This window comes from Myotis davidii, unplaced genomic scaffold, assembly GCF_000327345.1.
Source record: "Myotis davidii unplaced genomic scaffold, ASM32734v1 scaffold46, whole genome shotgun sequence".
NCBI lineage: Eukaryota > Metazoa > Chordata > Mammalia > Chiroptera > Vespertilionidae > Myotis > Myotis davidii.
This window is the reverse complement of record NW_006383006.1, coordinates 7,526,214-7,533,879: the sequence shown is the minus strand read 5'-3', so window position 1 is coordinate 7,533,879 and position 7,666 is coordinate 7,526,214. Positions and strand designations below refer to the sequence as shown.

The following is a 7,666-nucleotide window of genomic DNA, read 5'->3' as shown; positions in this document are numbered from 1 at the left end:
TGCTTCCGCTGCCTGGCTGCCGGCCGCCATCTTGGTTGGCAGTTAATTTGCATATCTCGCTGATTAGCCTATGGGAAGGGTAGCGAAGTTATGGTTAATTACCATGGTTCTCTATTATTAGATAGGATAGGTTGGCTTGCTTTAGGTTAAAGTCATTCCATTCTCGCCGAAACTGGTTTGGCTCAGTGGATAGAGCGTCGGCCTGTGGACTGAAGGGTCCCAGGTTCAATTCCGGTCAAGGGCATGTACCTGGGTTGCAGGCACATCCCCAGTAGGAGATGTGCAGGAGGCAGCTGATCGATGTTTCTCTCTCATCGATGTTTCTAACTCTTTATCTCTCTCCCTTCCTCTTTGTAAAAAATCAATAAAATATATTAAAAAAATAAAGTCATTCCATTCTCTAGCTACTGGTTTATACTGATTGATCTCGTCTGTTGGGCTCAGCAGGATTATTTTGCCTTCATCTTTTTCCTTTATACCTGATTGTGATACATTTCACATTCCTTCCATTACATTCCAATTAAATTGTTACAATAGTCAGTAGCTTCCCTAATAGTTAAAGTTCAAACTTTTTTTATCTCACTATTAGCTTTCTAAATATTTTGTCACTACCTTTGTTCTATTAGAATCTAAATTATCATGTGAATGTAGCATGCTTTTTAATTGATTGGTTGATTGCTATTCTTTTAATTAATAAACAGCTGTTTGAGTATCTTCTCTATGCTAGACTTTTCTTGTATTAGTTTGCTCATGACACCCTAAAACAATACCATAGACTGGCTGGCTAAAACAATGAAAGTTTATTTTCTCACAATTTTGGATGCTGGGAAGTCCAAGATATGGGTATTCATTGATTCGGTTTCTGGTGAGAGCTCTCTTTCTAGATTTTGGAAGGATGTAATTCAATCCATACCTCTTCTTATTTAATTCCACTTTTTTGTCTATTGATTTTATGTGAATATTATACTTTTAAAATTAGTTTTATATATTTGCTAATACTAATTTCCCCCTCATTAGTCCCCCCCCCCCTTTTAGGTATATTTTTGCTCCTTTTCCAATAACTAAACAATGTTTTTTAAATATGGGTACATTCACTTAAGTTTTTTTCTACATATATAAAAATTTTGTGACTATTATATATGATTTGGGTGGAGGGTCGTTTTTGGTTTCTTTTAAAGCTCATTTCATGCAACTCATCTTCTTTTTGTATAGCGCTAGTCAGAACTTCCAAAATAATATTAGATAATGTTGGTGATATGGTTGGCTTTTTTATTAATTTAATGGAATTTCTAGTGTTGTATAGAGAAGTAGAACGTTAGATATTGTTTTGAGATGTCATTTATCACAGTAAGGAGGATTCCTTGGTATCTCTTAATGTTTCCCTCATCAGAATTTGATAATAATTTTTCTGAAATCTCCATAGACTTTTTATATTGATCTTTTTATCAAGATAATTATAGATCACTAATTGCTCTTGTAAAGAATAATGTAAAGAGATCTTGTTTTCCTTTTACCCAGTTTTCCCAGTGGTAACATTTTACAAAAAAACTAGTGTATCACAACCAGTATATGTATTCACATCGATACAATCCATCACACTCAGATTTTCCCAGTTTTGTACTCATTTGGGTGTGCTTTTAGGTCAATATAGTTTTATCACATATATCCACTATGATAGAAAAGATGCGAAACAGTTCAGTAACCATAAGAATCCTTTCCCCTGGTACTTAAAACACACCTACCTCCCTCTTGGCCTGGAAACCACTCACCTGTTCTCCATTTCTATAATTTTGTCATCTCAAAAATGTTATGTAATTGGGATCATAAATATGTTACTTCAGGATTGGTATTTTTCATTCAGCATAGTCCCCTGCGGGTTCATGCAGGTTATTGAGTGTGTATCAATAGTTTGTTCTGTTTATTGTTGCCTGGTGTTCTACGACAACTGTGTACCAAAGTTTAACCATTGCTTCACTAAAGGAAATGAAGGCTCTTTACAGTTTGGGGCTATTGCAAATACAGCTGGTAAGAACATTCATATACAAGTTTTTCTGTAAACATATGTTTTATTTCTCTGGGATAAATGACCATAATGTAATTGCTGGGTTGTGTGGTAGTTACATGTTTAGTTTTATAAGAAATTGCCAAACTTTTCCCCTAGAGTGGCTATATTGTGTTACATTTTTAGCTGTCATGTGTCTATTCTTTAATCTAGAGCAGTTTTTCCTTTATTGACAGGCATATTGAAGGAGTACTGGCTCCCTTCCTTCCCTTTTTAGTAGCTGAACTGCTTTTATGCGAGAAATACGCCGTTGTTTCTTTTGTTACTTTTTAAAAATTCTAAAATCCCATGCAGTTTAGAACAGTGTTAAATATAAATTTTTCTTAATGATTAGTAAAACTATGTATTTAATAACAATTTCATATTTAATAGTATGCCTTGGTGTTTTTCATAAAGGATACAGTTTTTATATCATCAGGAAGACTAAAGTTCATAATATGAGGCAACTGTTTGAGATGCCAATTAGTGATTTTGGTTATCAAATAATATGAATTTGGAATTTTTGTTTAAAAAATGAAATGATTCAAAGGTATTTTAGAAAGTTACTAGTAAAATTTTTTAGGTTTGGTTACCAACCGTACTACTTTTTAGATAATACTATTTGTAAACATAAATTATTACTTGTAAGGTAGCAACTATAATAAAGTACATAGTAGTTTGAAAGTACATATTTAATTTTACTCTGCTCTCCCAAATTAATTGTTGTAAGTTAAACAAAAATGCATTTATTCTCAGTTTTTGCTTGGTCTATTTTAAATGCTTGTAGAAAACAAGTCTAGTAGTTTTATGATGGGAATTTTGGTCTGTATTTCCCAAAATAACTTAGAATATATCTTCAGAAGTTTTAGTTGTTAAGTGGCCTTGGTTTCCCTTCCCCCCTCTTCTTCTCCCCTCCCCCCATCAAATACCCTATTATTTCTTGGGGAAAAAACAACATTGGGAGATTGAAATATTTCCAGTGCTTTTAGAATCCATTAACTTATGCTTCCCAAAATCTATTCATAAGTTCTTTGAGGTCCTGAGCACCTTTATTATTCAAATTCCTCCCCCTCCTATTCTCAAAAAAGGTCTCCCCTCCTAATTACTGACCTCCCAGCCTCTAAAGCAGTGGTTCTCAACCTTCCTAATGCCACGACCCTTTAATACAGTTCCTCATGTTGTGGTGACCCCCAACCATAAAATTATTTTCGTTGCTACTTCATAACTGTAATTTTGCTACTGTTATGAATCGTAATGTAAATATCTGATATGCAGGATGTATTTTCATTGTTACAAATTTGAACATAATTAAAGCATAGTGATGAATCACAAACAATATGGCTGATTTTGTTGGATTAGCATTGAGTGCACTGCATTATTTTAGGCACAGTGAGGAATTCTAAAAAGCAAAGTGAGATCCCTGTTTCTGGGAAACTTCAGTTCGCTACTGTTATGAATCGTCATGTAAATATCTGATATGCAGGATGGTCTTAGGCAACCCCTGTGAAAGGGTTGTTCGGTACCGGCAAAGGGGTCGCGACCCACAGGTTGAGAACCACTGCTCTAAAGCAATGGTTCTGTTATGGGTTAGTGACATCATATAGAGACCTACCTCACTATTACTACTAATATTTATTGAAGTTTTATTATGTGTCGGGAAATATTTGAGTACTCTGCATTACCTCATTTAATTCTCAGAGGTCAGATGGATAATGAGTGGTTCAGACTGGATGGGACCCAGCTGATCTTATCTTAGCTGCAAAGCCCAGAAGCTTAATTAGTTACTATTCTACTATTTCAAATTCCTTTTACACAGTACTGACATTTGTAGGAGAGGGGGCGGTGTCCATACCTGCTCCTTCTATTATTCATACTTTAAATCATTTTCCTTTGGACACTTTTCACTCATGGAAACATCCATTTTCAGTAACCACCTTTTTTCTTCCCCTTTCTCTTTTAACCCCTAGCCTGATACTATAGAGCAGTGGTTCTCAACCTTCCTAATGCCGCGACCCTTTAATACAGTTCCTCATGTTGTGGTGACCCCCAACCATAACATTATTTTCGTTGCTACTTCATAACTGTAATTTTGCTAATGTTATGAATCGTAATGTAAATATCTGATATGCTATATGTGTTTTCACATGGTCTTAGGCGACCCCTGTGAAAGGGTCATTAGACCCCCAAAGGGGTCGAGACCCACAGGTTGAAAACCGCTGCTATAGGGGAACCACTTCTCCCTCTCTCCCCTCATCTGTATCAGATTTTAATATGTTTATGCTAATTATAGGTTCACTTTCTTAATTTTGTACTTTACCTGTTATGTGTAGTGTTTTCATAATTAACATCTATTCAACCTTAATAGAAGAAAGAAAAACGTTGTTCTTTTTGTCAGTACTTGATTGGAAGACTTTAAGATCTCATTAAAATATTCATGGTTCCAAAAGTATTTATATAGCTAGAAAATAATTTAAACTGGTATGTCTTACCCAATTTAGGTCTGTTCAGATCTGTATTAGAATGCAAAGCTATTCTTCCAAATACCCCTACATAATTGTATTTTTCCTCCTCCACTATAATAGTCCAATGATGGCGAACCTTTTGAGCTTGGCATGTCAGCATTTTGAAAAACCCTAACTTAACTCTGGTGCCGTGTCACATACAGAAATTTTTTGATATTTGCAACCATAGTAAAACAAAGATGTGTATTTTTGATATTTATTTTATATATTTAAATGCCATTTAACAAAGAAAAATCAACCAAAAAAATGAGTTTGCGTGTCATAGGTTCACCATCACTGTAATAGTCACTTCCTAAGGCTGCCTGCAGCCAGTCTATTTGTAGCAATTATATTCTACTCAAACCTGGTCATGTCTGTTGGTATGTCAAAGTCTGAAAAAAAAATTTTTTTTGATACAGCCATAAACATTAATGTGCTTTTGAATCTGTTGTTGCTTTTTTCTAGCTTTAAAATTTTTCATCATACATTAATTTTTTTAGTTTCTAATAAATAATAATACTTCATTTCTAATCCCAACACACTTATAAGTGAGCAAAAGTTCAAAAAGTTCTAGTATTATGCTGATTCTAAAACGTGACTCCTTGATTTATTCTTATTTGTTAACAAGCCACACCCTTAATGGATCTTAAAGGTTATAGATGTCATATTGTTTGAGCAACATATTCTTTCATAGTTATTCTTGTGTCAGTCTTATTCAGTTTACAATTGCTATTTACTCTATGCTTATCTTTATATTAATTTAATGTAAAATGTATTTTGGGTAGAAATGAGGGCAGAGCCACTGATCCCCTTTTTATTTTTACTCTCTAATTCACAAATGTTTTTCAAAGTTAAAACATGGAGGTCTGATGAAATTTACATACTTCCAGAACTCTTTAACTCTAGAGAGAGGTATATTCAGCTATTATTTGGGATTACTTAGAGATGCATTTCAAGTTTAACAACTGTATATACAGAATGTTTTTCAGCTTCTGTTTGTAATGGCTGTGGCATTTGCCTTTAGGAGAATCTTAACAGACTTTAGAATTACTTATTTTGTACCAGATACATATAAAGAAGCTCTAGAAGTAAGTGTAGGTCATGTATTCAGGGAGAGTTGTAACCACTGCAACTCTGTAGAGTCCCTTTTAGTTTACTACATTGGTAATTAATAGGTATAGCTCTCGTTTAGCTAGAAATAATTTATCTCATTACCTATTTTTCCTGCAGAGTAAATAAATCACCTACTGATGTTGTATTGGTGAATTGTAATTGCTTGCCAAAAATGTAATTGCTGTTTTCTACAGTTTGGTTGTTAATTATGTACCAATATGAATATGGTAAACATTGAGCTCTGCTTTCTGTATGCCTGTTATTATCAATATTACTGTTATCTTAATATACATAATTAATATAGTGAAAACTCCAAGGGAGTAAAGTCAGAACACATTTTTCTGATATAGTTTAGGGGCAATGGAAGGAGGGAGGCAAGCAGAACTCACTAAATTTTAAGAATCCTTGCAGCCCTTAAAACTTTGTTTTTCAGGAATGCAGACTTAGTATTAATCATATGGTGGATAAAAGTCTTTTGAGGCATTATTCTACCTGTCTTTCTTTGTTATTTTTTTCTAGCAGGCTTAATTCACTTTATTTTTCTTGTATATAATTATGTGGTGGCCACAGCTGGAGCCTGGGCCCTCTGCACAGACACTCTGGTGTGGGTCTTTACAAGAGGGTCAGTGAATTCCTGATAGGGAGACTTGGTGAACACGGTCTCTTTCCAGAGATCTGGGGTGAGATAGCTGTAGGTATTAGTGATGGCATCAAAGGCGGCCTTGGCGAAGTTGCCCAGGGTGGCAGTGCAGCTCCTAGCTGAGTTATAGCAGTCGTCAATACCAGCCATTATCAGCAACTTCTTTGGCACAGAGGCCGAGACAATGCCAGTAGCCCTGAGGGCAGGGATGAGGTGCACCAGTAGAGCCACAGTGGCCAGTCACCTTGCAAGGAACTGTGTGGGGCTTGCCACCGAGCTTGTTTCCCCAGTAGCCTGCTGCGCAGGGACAATGAAGAGCTTGACCAGGATAATGGCTCCACGGATGGCAGTGGCTACTTCCTTTGAGTACTTAACACCCAGACCAACATGTCCGTTGTAGTCCCCAAAGGCGACAAATGCCTTGAACCTGGTCCTCTGGCCCCCAGCACAAGTCTGCTTTTGCATGGGCATAATTTTCAAGAACTCATCCTTGAGGGATGCCCCCAAGAAAAAGTCAGTGATCTCAGATTCCTTGATTGGCAAGGAGAATAGATAGATCTCCTCCAGGGACTTGATCATCATATCCATGATCAGACATCCCAGCTTGGTGACGGGGATCCACTCCTTGTCTTAGGCCTTGTCTCCACCAGCTCTGTGGCCTCGGCTCCGGATACCTCCGGATACTGCTGCCAAATCCTCCACGGAAGCAGCTGCGACCTGCTGTTCCAGGGCCCCAGTCATCCAGGCCCTCGTGCAGCACCGGTGTCATCCACCATTTGGCATTTCCTTGGAAAAGAATCTCTACCTACCTTTTAAAAATACAACTTTAATGTCTATTATTAATTTGAGGTAGACAGTTATCTTTATCCTTAATGTGATGAGAGTAAACTTGTTTGTTTGTTTGTTAATTCTTACTGAAGATATTTTTTCCATTGATTTTTAGAGAGGGGAAGGATTGTTAATCCTCACCAGAGGGAGGGAGGGAGGGAGGGAGGGAGGGACGGAAAGAGAGAAACATGGATGTGAGTGAGACACAGTGAGTGATTGGTTGCCTCCTGCATGCACCCCGACCTGGGCCAAGAATTGAACCTGTGACCCTTTGGTGTGCAGGCCGATGCTCTAACCATTGAGCAGATCAGTCAGGGCAAGAGTGTTTTTTGTTGTTGTTTTTAAATATATTTTATTGGTTTTTTACAGAGAAGAAGGGAGAGGGATAGAGAGTTAGAAACATCGATGCAAGAGATGGATCAGCTACCTCCTGAACGCCCCCCACCTGGGATGTGCCCGCAACCAGGGTACATGCCCTTGACCGGAATCAAATCCAGAACCCTTGAGTCCGCAGGCTGACGCTCTATCCACTGAGCCAAACCG

At 37.0% G+C, this 7,666-nt stretch overlaps 1 protein-coding gene and 1 pseudogene across 1 annotated transcript in view; one reads left to right on the top strand and one right to left on the bottom strand.

Annotated features, from left to right (window-relative positions):
- SPRED1 (sprouty-related, EVH1 domain containing 1) overlaps positions 1 to 7,666 on the top strand; it is a 161,049-nt gene that overhangs the window by 85,131 nt on the left and 68,252 nt on the right. The window lies entirely within an intron of this gene.
- On the bottom strand, positions 6,172 to 7,071 carry LOC102759081 (annotated as a pseudogene).